We start from the raw sequence: 16,183 nt of genomic DNA, 5'->3' as shown, positions 1-16,183 counted from the left end.
TTTCAACAGCCTTTTTGCTGCGCCTTAAATCTTAATGAAAGACTAATCTAGAGTTTGAAGTTTAGTATTTGTAGTTAAACAAAGACAAATGTGCTTTAACTGTAGAGGAGAGCAGAAAAAGAATGTGAAGTTTCTGAGCAGTTAGAAACAGCCTTCAACCCAGCTGGCTAAAGAAAGAACCACAACATGTGTTACAAAGAGAAAAAAAGGATTTAACTCTCATCTTAATCCTGCTTCTTGTGGTCATTTTGCCTCCTATTATGTTTGTAGCTGAAATATTTCTAATCTTTTCAATATTCCAGAGATATAGGAAGGATATCCTTAGTATGGGATTTAAATGACAGGTCCTTCCTGATCAAAAATAAGATTTTTTACTTTACTATCTGAGATCAATTTAAGTCCATCCAAATGAAGTGACTGACTAATCAGCTTATTTTTCAAGTACTCTGGTCCAAGGACTATAACTTCTGTTTTGTCTGCATTCAGAAGCAGACAGTTAAGATTCATCTACAAGTTGTCTACAAGTTATGTCAGTCGTCTATGTAATGGGTTAGTGTCATCTGGATTTATAGACAGATATAGCTGAGTGTCATCACCATAACAGTGGCATCCCCTCTTCACCTCGGCCACTCAGAAGAACTCAGATTTGGTCCAGAACACAGTAACACAGAGATTTTGTAAAATCTTACCTTGTTATCACTCACAGAGTTTTTAGGAAACCGTCAGGATGCAGCTCCGCTCAGTCGTTTTCTGTGACAGCGAAGGAAAAGCATAACTAAAGCTTGATGGTCCAGTTCAAGGATCATAACCAGCTCAGTAGTGGAAAGACTCCTTGAAGGCAAAGGTTCGACCAGGAAGGAAGGAAGTGGATCTTATGTTAGTCAGAGATTACACTCTTCTCATTTGTTACAACAAACGGGCAACACGGGATGTGGGGTTTTCAGCTCAAGGCTTCATCAAGGAGTGGGATGTAGCCAGTTCACCAAAAACGTTGGACCAAACATCCACCACGTGATGACAGCTAGAATTTTGGTGGTCTCTCCTATTGTGACTGGAAGTTCAAGGAGGCCAAGAAGGTGTTTACTTCCTATGGTTTCTTTCCCAGGATGTGACTTTAGAGGGACAGACTTTTTGAAACGTAGTTGTCATTCGATCTCACAACACAACAAACAACTTCCAACCATCCTCTTACAGTTATCCATCAAAGTCATGGTAGGGCTGCTGCCTATCTCCAGCAGACTATGGGTGAAAGACAGGATACACTCTGGAGCCAGTCAACCATAGGACAACACAGAGGAATGCAATTCTGAACACTCTTACCCCCAAAGGAAAACTACATAGCCCCAGTGGCCTAATGGATAAGGCACTGGCCTCCTAAGCCAGGGATTGTGGGTTCGAGTCCCATCTGGGGTGAAATAATTTTGTTTTTTACAAGGCGGCAATGTTCACCTGCACTCCTGACTGTTACTATTGTAACAACAGTCTACATGCATTTTGCACCACCCACTTTGACTGAATATTGATTTGCGCTGCCGAATGCCTTTATTTGCACTGCCGACTGTTTATTCACAGCACCAATTATTTACATTTACATCTGCAATGACGTACTTTAACTGTGATATGCAATTACCTTCCACTGCACTTTAATTTAGACAGCTTCTGTCCAAACTTTATTTATTCATTTTATAGTAAAACCCATCTGTATATATGCTATTGTACATAATTGTAAAAATCCTTTTTATAGTAATATCCACCTGTATATTATATTCGGTATATATCCAACTGTAAATTTAGTTCATAACACTAGTTATCTATATATTATATTAATCTATTAGTAAGATTCTGTTTATAATGGTATTCATCTCTGTACTTATTCAGTAGAATCCATGTCCTGTATTTATAGAACCATTATTTATCCTGCACTTGCTGCTATTGCACTTCTGGTTAGACCTAAACTGAACTTTGTTGGCTTGTACCTGTACCTGTGCAATGACAATAAAGTTGAATCTAATCTAATCTAATCTAAAAAAATTAGATACACTAGTTAACTTAATGGTCCTTTTTTTGGACTGCGGGAGAAAGCTAAAGTAACTGGAGAGAACTTATGTATTCATGGGATGAACATACAGAACCCATGTAGAAAGACAACTGGCTGGGAATCAAAGCAAGGACCTTCTCGCTGCAAGGTAACAGTGTTACAAACTGCACCACACTGCAGTTCTTAAAAAACCCAACAAATAACAATCAATCAGAAATACATGAATCAAAATGTTCATGCTTCTTGGGTTCATCATTAGATGATCCAATAATGACCCATACTGAGTTAAGGTTACTACTTCATGGTGTTTTAAGGTGTAGCATTGCCAGAGTAAAGCTGGATATTCTTAAAAACTTTCTCTATAACCTGTTATTGTGAGCAAAACTACTTGCCTGGTAGTTTAATATTCACCCCTTACATTTTAGGAACTTATGGGATTCTTTTATTGGATGTATGTGATCCTTTCATATGAAGCTTTTAAGACAAATGCCTGGAATATTCCATAAGCAACCTCTTTATTATGGGCAAATGGGGGGTCTATTATGCAGTGCCAACATTTTCTAGATTTGCCCATTCTAACTCTATACAGCATGGTGATTCATTCTTTTAACTTCTCCATAAAAAATAAACCAAAAAAAAAAACATAAAAACAAAACCAATATTCTGGTGCAACACCCCGTTCCCACACACCCATCACACATACTCACACACACATTGCTAAAACACTTCAGGAGTAGAGAAGGATGTTGTTATGACACTATGTGCAGCCTTATGCAAGATGCATTATCGGTCATGTTCACTGTTTTACCGAAAGCGGATAAAAAAAACAGGTATTGAGGAATTTCTTGTTCACAAACTGCAGAGTAAAAGCTGAAGAAACTGTAAGTAAAACAATAACTTCTGTCTATGAATTCTGGCTGCAAACAAAGCAGCTTGGAGCTGTTCAGCCATCTGGTGCTACAGTAAAAAGAATCTTGACTGATGGAGAAACAGAGTGTTCAGCTCTACTGTGCATTGTAGCTCCACTGTGTGCTTTTATTCCACTTCCAGCCCTGATCCATATGTCTCAGAGTAGCATCCATACCTCATTTTACGGTCCCTGAAAAGATTTCAGTGGTAGGAAGTTTAAATTTTTCATTACATCAATGGCATCATAAAACATGGTTACCAAGCAACTGCTACTTTTCCTCCCAATCAGGGGCGTTGCTGGTTTGTAATTCAGACAAAAACATCACACTTGTTTTCTCTTGTTCCTGTCACTCTTTGTTTAAAAACTGCATTGAATGGATTAATGGGAAAAACAAACACTTCTGATCAAAAAGACATTCAGCATTTCTTCTTTGGGTACAAATTGAGCCTCTGAGTCAGTCTATCAATTTCAGCCTGATGTGCTGAGGTGCATAAACCATTCAGGAGATACTGTATGTTTTATAGAAGCCGCTTAGACTTCATATTAGAATCTTTGGTTGCTTTAACCTGCTGCCAGTCACACCCATGGTGATAGTAGAGAAGAAAAAATGCTTATGCAAAGCTTTTTTTCCCCCTAGTGTTCCTGTCAGGGAGCTTTTGAAATCCCTTTTCTAATGGGAACTGGCATTCCACCTTCTTGCAGTATTTTCTCTGGAGGACATGCAAGGAGGGTAAATGAAAAAGACGATGACAGCAGTCAGAGTGCCACCGCCAGGAAGAGTCATCTGCTTTTGGCTTATACAGAGGCTATGGGCTGTTTAGGAGATTTGTCTCTTTTTAAAACAATGTCACAAGTCTGCAAGGTGGCGGTCAGCTGGGTGACCTGCTCCATCCGGAGCGGCGAGATCTGATCCGACACCACCGGCTGCTCCTGTGATGCTCAGACAGCCTCTGCTGTTGGAGCTCCATTCATGCAACATTTATTTCCTTCTTATTTCACAGCAAGGAGGGAAAAACAGAGGCTGTGTTATTCATTAAAAATGAATACATCTGAAGAAAGATATAAGTGGTTCAAATATAAGACTAAGCTAGAAATATGTTTTATTTTTAAGCAGAGAAAGCATTTGTTTTAGCTAATTACAGAGTTATTAAAAGATAACATCCACTACTTTAAAATAGTTGAAATCATATGTTTGATAAACAGCTGAAGCTAAAATGTATAGATTTTCTTCAACACAAAATTAGTTTAAATAATACTAAGAGGCTCAAATAATATCATGATCTTGGTACTGATGACTAGCCTGATTACTCATTTAATTCACCTGCATAGCTCCACCCAGTGTGTTGTTACTGTTCATCTGATCCACCTGCTTCAGCTCCTATTTAACCAGCCTTGTTCCACTCATCAGTGTCAGATTATTCAAGCCTTTGTTGAGAGTTCTCTAGCGTACCTGAGAGTTTCTGATTGCCTGATCCTGACCAGTTCTGCCTCTGAACCTCTCAGCCTGCCTGTCTCCATTCTGATCTGTTTGCCTGACATGTCCTCAGTCTTCTGCTGGATTCCGTCTGTTTACCGAACCTGCAGCTGACTTTTCTGACACCATCCTGGATTTCCCTTCTGTACCACTTTGGATCTCTGATCTTTTGATCCTGACTCCTAGGCATGTCCTCTACACCGGCTTTGGATTCGGCCTTTGAATTATCCTGCCTTCGTCTGCTTGGTTCTGATCTCCTGCCTGTCCCCTGACCTCTGGGACTGTCTGAGACTCTCTGGGTGGTGCCCGCCGCGTCGTGCAGACAATCGACCGGCTGGAACCAACCTCATCTTCTGAGTGCGGACTGAGCTTTAAGACCAGGATAGTGACTCACACATTCTTTATCCTCCTGCGCCAGACAGATGTGGACACTAACCTGCTGTCTCCTCCTGCAGAGGTTCCTGCCTTAGATAGCCATGTTGTTTTCTACTGCTAAGTCTTAAATAAACTTTTAATCACAACAGTTAAACAGTATTGCCTGCCTCAAATATTGGGTCCTCTTATTCTGAGCTAGAATATAGGGGTGCCCTTGTCAAACTGTCTTGGCCTCAGAATATTTAGTAATTTAGGGTGAGGAAATGGGGAGTCACATCAATGAGGGAAGAACAGAGGCAGTGTTATTTCCCATACTTAAAGAAGCATGGCAATTTGAAATTAGCTTATAAAAGAATTCAGTGACATCAAGGATTTTCAAAACTGGATAGTTTAATAGTGCATTAAAACAAAATGTTTTCTGACAAGTGGAGATATTTAGGACTGCAGAACAGTCTCTTTGTGTTTATCTACACAAGATGTTTAGCTCTTTGTCTGCAAGTACATGTCACTTTTCATAATATTTTTTTAGCACATTATTAGACATGTTCTAGTCAGAGATAAACACTTTTCACTGCAGCTTGATATTATCATTTCTATAGTCCATAGATCAGGATAAGAACACAAAAAATAAATAAATGAAAAGCAGAAAAAAGGCACATTTCAATAGAATACTAATGCATTTGTTTGTATCTGTGTTGTCTCATAAAAATAATTAATTACTCACACAAGTAAACTAGCAAATTTCTTCAAATTATAATGATTAGAACAAGCTACTTGTTGTTTTGTTATTTTACATTTTTGTTTTCCGTTTCTGAGAATATATGTGGTACTGTAGGTGTCAATAATATAAATAAACATTGTGTTAACAAGTTTAATTAATTTACATAGAGGCCTCTCACAACACCTGTCATCTTATGGTACTTTAGAGAGACAATTCAATCAAATCACATAGACAGGCTGATGTTTCCCCCCTGCTGGTTACAATGGAGCACTTTGTTGAAGAGATGAGTTTATTTTTGTATTCTAACTCTGTTTTAATGGGGTCTCACATTATAATCGATTGAGGTCCCACTTAATTATATCTGGACAATACAACAGAATGACACCTGCTCTGCTGTTTGCTAAAACTGATTATTTAACAAATAACCAGAAATCAGACCTTTATTCTTTAAAGGTGCAGGATTATTCTTGGGATGTTCAGAAACAACCCGGCAGTAGTTCTGCACAATATTTAGAATTTTACAATGGCAATATTAATAAATATTGTGATCTTGATAACATCTGTGATACTGTATGTCTGTGTTCTTTCCTCGCCATCTAATTAGTGCTTCCTGTAAGCATTTGACCAATGCCATGTGTTGGTCTGCTGTTACACTTAGTCTGCCAACATTCATTGCATTCCCAACAGCTCTTTTCAATTTAGATACTTGACACTGTGGTATTGCCATGATTTTACATTTGCACCAAATGCAAACATTTTCAGGGAAAACAAGTTGGGGCTTTAAAACTTTACAGGAAATTCATGGTTGGTCTTTTTATTATTATTTTTATTCTTTTAGTGTGTACTTGCTAAACTTGGGAAAAGGGGAGTGTAAGATTAGATTTAGACTGACGATATTTATTTAAGGATTTAAAGGATTTAAGGATTAACAAATAGTACCAGTACCAGTACTTTAGAGTAGTACATATTGTTCAGTTTAACTGGAGACATTAAAACAAAAACATAAGGTAAACAGTTTAAGCTTAAATCAACCGCTGTTTTTGCTTTCCATAACCTGTGTGGTGAGAACTAAAGCTTCATGCTCTAGATAAAATGATACGTTGGTCTTTAGATGTATTTTTTTATGAGGATGTATTTATGAATTATATAACATAAATCAAGATTATGTATATTAATTACTATTTGGCCCCTTTTCTTATAAAGTTTCGATGAAAACATAAATCTCATACTGTGATTTGCAGATAAGGTATTATTTTGTAAAGAGTAAATTGTTGAAATCATGTGACATGCCTTGAACCCCGCTTTGCAAACCAAGATGGGCAAAAAAATAACATTTAGACAATACGAAATCCATGTGCATTACATTGGTGCAAAAATAAATGCACACAGATGCTTTTAACCATGTATGAGGTATCTCTTTTTATTTCTTTTCACCTCTGCATTCTCCTTTACTGTTACTCCTATACTTGCCCTGCGATGGACTGTCACCTGTCCAGGATGTACCCCGCCTCTCGCCCGTAGACAGCAGGAGATAGGCACCAGCACCCTCGCCCCTCCCCACTTGGGGTGACAGAATATGGATGGATGGATGGATGGATGGATGGATGGATGGATGGATGGATGGATGNAAATAAATGAAAAGCAGAAAAAAGGCACATTTCAATAGAATACTAATGCATTTGTTTGTATCTGTGTTGTCTCATAAAAATAATTAATTACTCACACAAGTAAAACAGCAGATATCTTCAAATTATAATTATTAGAACAAGCTACTTGTTGTTTTGTTATTTTAAGGTTTTGTTTTCTTTTTCTGAGAATGTATGTGGAAGGTGTCAATAATAAAAATAAACATTGTGTTAACAAGTTTAATTAATTTACATAGAGGCCTCTCACAACACCTGTCATCTTATGGTACTTTAGCGAGACAATTCAATCAAATCACATAGACAGAATGTTATTTTTTTTCTGATGACAAACCAGCTGAAAGGTTAATAGCTCTGTAATTTTATTTGTATTTTGTCATAGCTTAATTTGACTCTACACCAACCACTATGTCTTTAAATGGCTGATGTTTCCCCCCTGCTGGTTACAATGGAGCACTTTGTTGAAGAGATGAGTTTATTTTTGTATTCTAACTCTGTTTTAATGGGGTCTCACATTATAATCGATTGAGGTCCCACTTAATTATATCTGGACAATACAACAGAATGACACCTGCTCTGCTGTTTGCTAAAACTGATTATTTAACAAATAACCAGAAATCAGACCTTTATTCTTTAAAGGTGCAGGATTATTCTTGGGATGTTCAGAAACAACCCGGCAGTAGTTCTGCACAATATTTAGAATTTTACAATGGCAATATTAATAAATATTGTGATCTGTGATATGTCTGTGTTCTTTCCTCGCCATCTAATTAGTGCTTCCTGTAAGCATTTGACCAATGCCATGTGTTGGTCTGCTGTTACATTTAGTCTGCCAACAGTCATTGCTTTCCCAACAGCTCTATTCAATTTAAATACTTGACACTGTGGTATTGCCATGATTATACATTTGCACCAAATGCACAGCCATAAGAGGCATCTCTGTAAGAAATGGACAAGTTTAAACTTGACTCTTATCTCTATTGGAAGAAATTGACAACTTGAGGAGAGGATTTTTTTATTTTTATGGTCAGCTAAGATAAAGATTAAGCTTTTTATAACAAGAAACATTTTCAGGGAAAACAAGTTGGGGCTTTAAAACTTCACAGGAAATTCATGGTTGGTCTTTTTATTATTAATTTATTCTTTTAGTGTGTACTTGCTAAACTTGGGAAAAGGGGAGTGTAAGATTAGATTTAGACTGACGATATTTATTTAAGGATTTAAAGGATTTAAGGATTAACAAATAGTACCAGTACCAGTACTGTAGAGTAGTACATATTGTTCAGTTTAACTGGAGACATAAAAACAAAAACATAAGGTAAACAGTTTAAGCTTAAATCAACCGCTGTTTTTGCTTTCCATAACCTGTGTGGTGAGAACTAAAGCTTCATGCTCTAGATAAAATGATACGTTGGTCTTTAGATGTATTTTTTTATGAGGATGTATTTATGAATTATATAACATAAATCAAGATTATGTATATTAATTACTATTTGGCCCCTTTTCTTATAAAGTTTCGATGAAAACATAAATCTCATACTGTGATTTGCAGATAAGGTATTATTTTGTAAAGAGTAAATTGTTGAAATCATGTGACATGCCTTGAACCCCGCTTTGCAAACCAAGATGGGCAAAAAAATAACATTTAGACAATACGAAATCCATGTGCATTACATTGGTGCAAAAATAAATGCACACAGATGCTTTTAACCATGTATGAGGTATCTCTTTTTATTTCTTTTCACCTCTGCATTCTCCTTTACTGTTACTCCTATACTTGCCCTGCGATGGACTGTCACCTGTCCAGGATGTACCCCGCCTCTCGCCCGTAGACAGCAGGAGATAGGCACCAGCACCCTCGCCCCTCCCCACTTGGGGTAACAGAATATGGATGGATGGATGGATGGATGGATGGATGGATGGATGGATGGATGGATGGATGGATGGATTCTCCTTCACAGGTTCAAAGATGGCACATTTTTCTCTGGTTCATTTTAATGTTGTTGGGTTTTTTTGTTTTATTTATGAACATGACACTAAAGCTGATTCCTTTCTTGGTCCACTTAATGTGAAACTGTAACAATAACTGTGTAAATTCCCAGATATTTGGGTCATGGGTACCACAAACAGGCTTAAATTGGAAAGCAGTGGGACTCCCACTAAGTTTTTTTGAAGTTTTGACACCTATAAAGGAGTATTTGTCAATCTCAAGCGACTAAATACTAGTCGCTTGAGAACTAAATACTCCTGGATAGGTGTCCAAATGTCTTAAAAATGGAACGAATTCCCACTATTGAAGCCTCTTTTTAAAAACTATAACAATGTGTATGTAAAAATGATTATTATAGAACTGATCTGCTCTGCCCTTTCTGGACCTGAAGAGCTTTTCTATTGGTGTTGAACCAAATCTATTAGGTAATCATGGAAATTAAAAACTAATTCCTTGGATAAAAGATTTCTCTTTTATTTCAATTTCTGATTTTATATGTTTAGAAAAGACAAATAAAATTTTTTGTCACCTCTCATTAAACCTTTACATCTTTGCAAAATAACTGCAAACATTTCTGTTTGTGCGTTTGCAACTCCTTTAACATACATGAAAATTACAATCCCTTTCAGGTTTGATATACCACATTGCAATTAGTAAATAATGAAATTCATATTTCCTTCTCTCAGTATGTTAGACCTTCTGATGATCAGCATATGTTCTTCATAGCCATAAAGGCAAACATGCAAAATGGAAAAGGCCTGCTATTTCAATTATTTAAGTGACACAATGATCCACTCAGTAGAAGAGCTTTACTAGTGCAAATTTTGCAAGTGCTTTTATACATGCAACCTTTAGTAGATCAGTCCCTTCATGTGCTTTACATTCTAGTCATACTCATCCAGTCACTCTCAGAAATGTGCTCAAAGTCATACAATGATACATAGACCAATAGATAATTTAGAATAAAGTGCTTTGCCTGACGAAACATTGATGTTTGGCAAGAATACATTTGACATTATCTCCCTTCTATCTCCTCTTTCTTTCATCTTTTCTCCTTTTTTTTCCTGTTTTTCCACTTCTGTTCTATTTACATTGCAGTGTCCATATAATCTGTAAAACTCCCTGCATAATTATATGAAGCAATTTATATGCATGAAACAAGCGGAACACTATGGCAATAGCCCTACTGCTCCACTTGTGAAAGTAAAATCTGTGGGGCTCTTATTGGCATCAAACAATTATTCTTATTGCCACATTGCCAGGCAGGACTCTGTTTAAAAAAAAAAAAAAAAAGAAAAAGAAAAGAATACATTTGACGAAAGTTCAAACTGCAGCAACATTTGCCCAAAAGACAACGACTCTTACAGCAGCCTCCAGCCTTTTTCTATAATTCCAAAGTTTTCCTGCACAAATGAGCTGGTTATTCAAATTCTAACATTGTTTCTGGTTTTATGATGACTGATCTTTCGTTGGCATTTCCATGTTGCACCATTGCAAATTTAGATGTTGTTTTAGGTACAAAATTATACGACCAGACATTTCATCCTGGATATCCTGGTTTAAACATAAACTTTGTGCTGCATTACACTCCTGCTTGTTTCTGGGTGTAGCCTCCCTCACGCCTGATGACAGCTCTGATAAGTATTGGCTCCCATGTGATATCAGTGGGATAAAGAATGCATAAAAATGGATAAGCAGTACAGGTTCTTAATTTTTAGGCATTTTCATGAGACTGAATTGATTTCTGAAGGCTTTGAACTCTTTTATTAAACTTTCTCAAGTCAATATGGCCGCAGCTAGCAAACACGATAGCTTTAGATTCTCAGACCAATTAGGTATATTTTCCCTCTGAGACTTATGTTAAGTTTACAAGTTTGCTTTGAATATCATTCTTTAAAAGGATAGGAACAAGCTAATAATTAGTAGTAAGTTACTGTTTGACTGCAGTGCATTGTAAAAATATTTATAGCCCCTTAAATGTATTACTTGTTGTAACTTCATAACCCCTGTGTCTTTTATTGGGGATTTTATGTGGAGAAAAAAGTTTGAAGTAGAAGGGAAATAACACATGCTTGTTATGGAATCAGCTTTACTTTGTATTGAGTTCCCTTCAATCTAATTCCTTTAAATGAAATCTAGAGTGGGGGTGTTCAAGTCCAGTCCTCAAGTGCTACTATCCTGCAACTGTTTGATGGACCCCTTTTTAACACACCTGAATCAAATGAGTGGCTCGTTACCTTGCCTCTGCTGAGCTGAATGACGGCATTGAGTCTTTAGACTTGGGTGTGTTAGAGAAGAGATGCATCTAAAAGATACAGAATGGCTGATCTAGAGTAACCATGTGCATTTAAACGTAATGGATGGATGGATAGATAACCCAGGATATAAACTTGTTAGTCTGCAAATGACTTGAACCTGTGTAGACCTCTGATTGGGTAAATCTGAGTAGCTCTGCTGGTTTTAGTGAACATATGTCAGTATAAAGTGGACTAAAAAAGAACCATGCTGCAGTTTTTAGATGTTAATTTGATAAATATGTTGAGAACTTTCTATTTACTTTAGTTGCACAATAACTTGTTTTGCTCCTTCACAAAAAAAGAAATGCAGTCTGCGTTTATAATTTATCAGTAGTTGTTGAGGCAATAATATTTATACAATATTTATTAATCAAAATAGGTGTGAATACTTTTACAGTGCATTGTGAGTTCAGCTGAGGTTACAGAGTTAGAAGTAAAACAAAACTGGGAAGAAAATCAGGGATGCAGCACAATGATTCAACGGAATAATTATTTTCTTAGCTGCGACTTTGACACACTGATACTGAGAATTAGGCTGAAAACAAGCTGTTGTGGATTGTAGTGTTTGAAGTAATAGAGTTTGGTTTGGAGAAGATAAACCTTTTTGTCCTGAATATTGGCGCAAAGAAGCCCCCTCTTGAAAAAAAACTATTTTCAAACAGAATGTGAACACTGGCATTTACACATCATATACATAGGAAGACATCTAATGAGCATAATGTATAAAGATCATAAAAAAGGCAGCCAAACAAACAACCTGAGCCAAAACATGCACATGGTTTAGATCTTTATTCTAACTCTAATTTGGCAAATCTAAGCGTGGATGCTGTGGCAAATCTGCTTTCATTTACACACAGTGCAGGTCATCCCTGACATGTGGCACACAGCAGCTTTAATTAGTCTGTTTTTACCTCCTGATGTGCTGAGCTCAGTGCTTCCAGTCCAAATGCTGCAGCCTCTCCTATTGCAAAACACACACACACACCACACAAAGATCATGCTCAATCCAGGAGTGATGCGAAATATCAGGCTAGTTGGTCTGTAAATCATCCAACTGCATACTTTGGAATAGTTCACAAGAGTATTAAACTTGCTTGCTTTATATCCTGCCTTAATCTCCTCTTGTGGCTTTATTACCTCAAATATTTGTCCAAAGCCATTATGACCACAGAAAATGGACCAATTAAATTTTTTCTAGACACCTGGAGGCAGCAAAACTTGCTGTAACACGTCTGTGGAGGAATATTCTAATCTATTTTCGGACAATAAAAATTACACTTTCAGGAACAAAAAAATCCATATGCTGGTTCTTGTAATTAGGAGGATTCATATAAGAGATAACATTGTCATATTATGTAATCAATCTTTATATATGAATGTTTAAATGGCATTAAAACTGCACAGGAATACTTTTAAATGATCTCAATACTCTTTTTGCTAATTATCTGTCACTTAAGATGACCTTGCTAAAGCATTCATCCTCCTTAAAAATGTTCAATGTATTTTGGAGATTCTTTATAACAGAATAAAATGAGCATTTTTATAAACAGATATTTTTTTTATGATTCTTTGGGAAATGTCTCCATATATAGAGACATTTATTTAGGTCTCCTGGGTTAATTTAGGTCTTAACTTTAATATTATTATATAGTGTTATTCTAACACTGTTGGATTTAAATTAAGAGGGTTAAAGAGGTATCAAGTGATCCAACACCCTAATACAAGTTTTCAACTTCCGCCTTACCTGTCTGGGTATGATACTGCCACCGCCATGTTTTACTGGAAGTTGGTATGTTCAGAGGGATATTTTTTCAGCCACAACTATATTACATTAAGAAATAAAAGCTATGTTTTGGTCTCATCTGTCCAGATAATTTCCTCCACCGTTCGGTTTTTCCCAAAATTGCTTCAAAATATAATTCTCACAAATTTCTTTGGTCATTTACTCTCTTATTACCTGAGCTGAGGATCTCTCCAGCTTCTCCAGAGACACCATAACTGACTAAACTGTTTCTTCAATCAATGCTCAGATCTCCTTGTCTGTGTGTAAAATATAATCTAATGTTGTCTGTGTAGTGCAACCCACTGCTTTTTTATTATAATTTTTTTTTTACAAGAGTCAGAAAACAAAATGGAAAAGCTGCACTTGGTCTGCACTACAGTCCCATGCAAACCATTTGGTGGTGATGTGGTAATCTTGTAAACATTTAACTGCTCCACACTGGCTGCAGGAAACAAAGGATAATTAGTTCTAATAAAGTGAAATGTACTCTTGTGAGTAAATGTGCCACAAGCCACTGTATCTCTCTGCATACAATTCCCCAAAATCACAAGTTTGTATTGATTTTAAATATTGGATACAAACTCAAGAAATCAGAGTCATAAACAAAGACATGTTCAACCATATGCACCAATTAAAGTCTGTAATTAGATCTTTGGACTAAAAGAGAACATCAAAAAATCTCCAATGCGCTTCTTTCAGCTGTTTTTCCCCTCCTGGCTATCTCTGCAGGCTCATCCACTCTAACACTCTCCCCTCTGATCTTTACTTGTGTTCCTTTGGCCCACATCATTACAGCCTCCTCTTCAGCCTGAAACGCTCCCTATTAACAATGTGCTGTATGTTCGTCACGTTGCACGCATTCCCAACCGAGGAGGATATAGCTGCGATTTAAGGTCCCGCTCCCACCCTGCAGCTTCCACACCTCTCTCTTAGCTGCTGTTGTCAAGACACCCGCACTGTCGTGATCAGAGAAGTGTTGGGGGTGCAAATATGGTGTGCAATCTAACGCTCCAACCAAGTGACACCGAAAGCTATGTGTGTATGCAGGCCTTATCATCATTATCTGGTCCTGTTCCTGCCTGTTTTGGCTGATTCAATGTGTGGTAATTAGCGAGGGTCTTTATTTAGAAATCTTTGCATAATATCCTTTGTTATTGTTTTTTTTGTTTTTTGTTTTGTTCTCTTCAGCAGTGACCATGGATTTCGAAGAAAAATAAACAAAGCTGTGTGGAGGAGTGTGCCTCATGGCTTTGGCTCTTCTTAGTGTACTCTTGTATGTTAACCCCATCAGTTCACAGCAATCCCCCAGGTGTCTTGGCTTGTCTACAGATCCAACATTAGTGACCTTATCTGTGATAATGAGTTCATTAAGTGGAAGAGAGCAGCTTTATATGGAGATACAACTGCAGAATGACTGCTTATGTGAACAATAAAACTGCATTCCACTTATCTCAAAAGTTACACATCAGGCAGACATCAAATGCAACCTAAATGTATTCTGATTAGAAATCAGAAAACCAGTGGAAATGCTGATTATTATCCACAATGACAAAACTACCTTCTTATAGCAGACATATCCGCATGTTAGGTGTTTAATGACAAAAAGAACAGGCTTACAAATTATTTTTGGTCATTATAAAGGTTTTGACTAAATAGAATCAGATACAAATCAGCATTGATGTAAAAAAAAAAAAAGATCATGAAAAGTTTTTTTCTTCAGCTAAATCTAGGTTTAAGATAAATAGACAATGTTAATATTTTAAGGGGTAAGCTTAGACAGTTTTTCAAAAAAACATTGTCTGACTGTAGTGATGTCAAAACAGGAGATTATCCAAACCACCAAATACATGGGAAGGCAGTAAGTTAAGTTTATCTATAAAGCACATTTCAGTAGCAAGACAATTTAATGCTGTACATGAAAAAAGACAAAGTACAATACAGTGGCATAAATGTAACACATATTATAAAACAGAATAAAAGTTATAAGTTTGGTACATTGATTATATAAAGAGAATTATGAAACATTGATTAAAAGGAAACTTTAATCAAGTTTATATTAATATTAATGTTTATTGAGCCATCTATTTTATGTTTATCTTAATAATAATTTAATTGCTTTTACAGTTTTCTGGGAGTTTATTCTAGATTAGTGAAGCATAAGAACTAAAAGCTGCTTTTTCCATATTTGATTCTTGCACAGCAAATCTGGAATGTGTTTTGAAGCCAAACTGATTAATAGACCAATGGGAGTATTTAAAAAGTATTCTCTGAGACACAGGTGTAAGAACTTTAGAACTGAGGTGATTTTCTCATTGTTCTTACTTTTAGTGAGGATGTGGGCAGTAGCATTGGGGATCAACAACAGCTGTATGATTGAGTACTCAGGCAGACTTTTGAAGATGCTGTTCATTTAAATAAAGATGAACACATTTGTTTATTTTTCAAGGTCTTACAGATACATTAGTCCTTTCATCTTTGAGCTGTGCTCTAGATGATAGAAGGCTTACATTGTTACTATCTTAATGAGCCTCTGAAGGTTCAGGTCTGAGACCATCACTACAACCAGATTTGGAGCCTCATTGGTGGTTTCTGGCTATATTAACTGAAGCTGCATGATAGATACTCGCCTGGTGATAGATAGTGATAGATAGTCGCCTGGTGACAGTGTTCTTTAATTGCTGTGTGTCGACTGCATAGTTATGGTAACTTATGTTGTTGTTTATTAAGATATGAGATGTGGTTGGGGGCTGAGGTGTGGGGGACTCTAGATATTAAATTGGAGGGGCCCTAAGATTGACCCTTGCAGAACGTCACATGGTTTTTGTAGACTCTGATGTAAAGTTAAATGCTGTCCTTCAAATAGGGTGTAAATCTGTTCAGTGCTGTACCAGAGGCCATACCATACCATACCATACCATACCATACCATACCATACCATACCATACCATACCA

General features: G+C 36.7%; 1 non-coding gene across 1 annotated transcript; it reads left to right on the top strand.

Annotated features, from left to right (window-relative positions):
• The first annotated feature begins 1,340 nt into the window (after window positions 1–1,340).
• On the top strand, window positions 1,341–1,413 carry trnar-ccu. The gene has a single exon. It is a non-coding gene; the product is annotated as a tRNA-Arg (tRNA).
• Window positions 1,414–16,183: the final 14,770 nt, after the last annotated feature.

The sequence above is a fragment of the Cyprinodon variegatus genome, unplaced genomic scaffold, assembly GCF_000732505.1.
Source record: "Cyprinodon variegatus isolate N-32 unplaced genomic scaffold, C_variegatus-1.0 Scaffold1118, whole genome shotgun sequence".
In the NCBI taxonomy this organism is placed as follows: domain Eukaryota; kingdom Metazoa; phylum Chordata; class Actinopteri; order Cyprinodontiformes; family Cyprinodontidae; genus Cyprinodon; species Cyprinodon variegatus.
The sequence above is the reverse complement of the archived record's forward strand: the minus strand, read 5'-3'. Positions and strand labels throughout refer to the sequence as shown.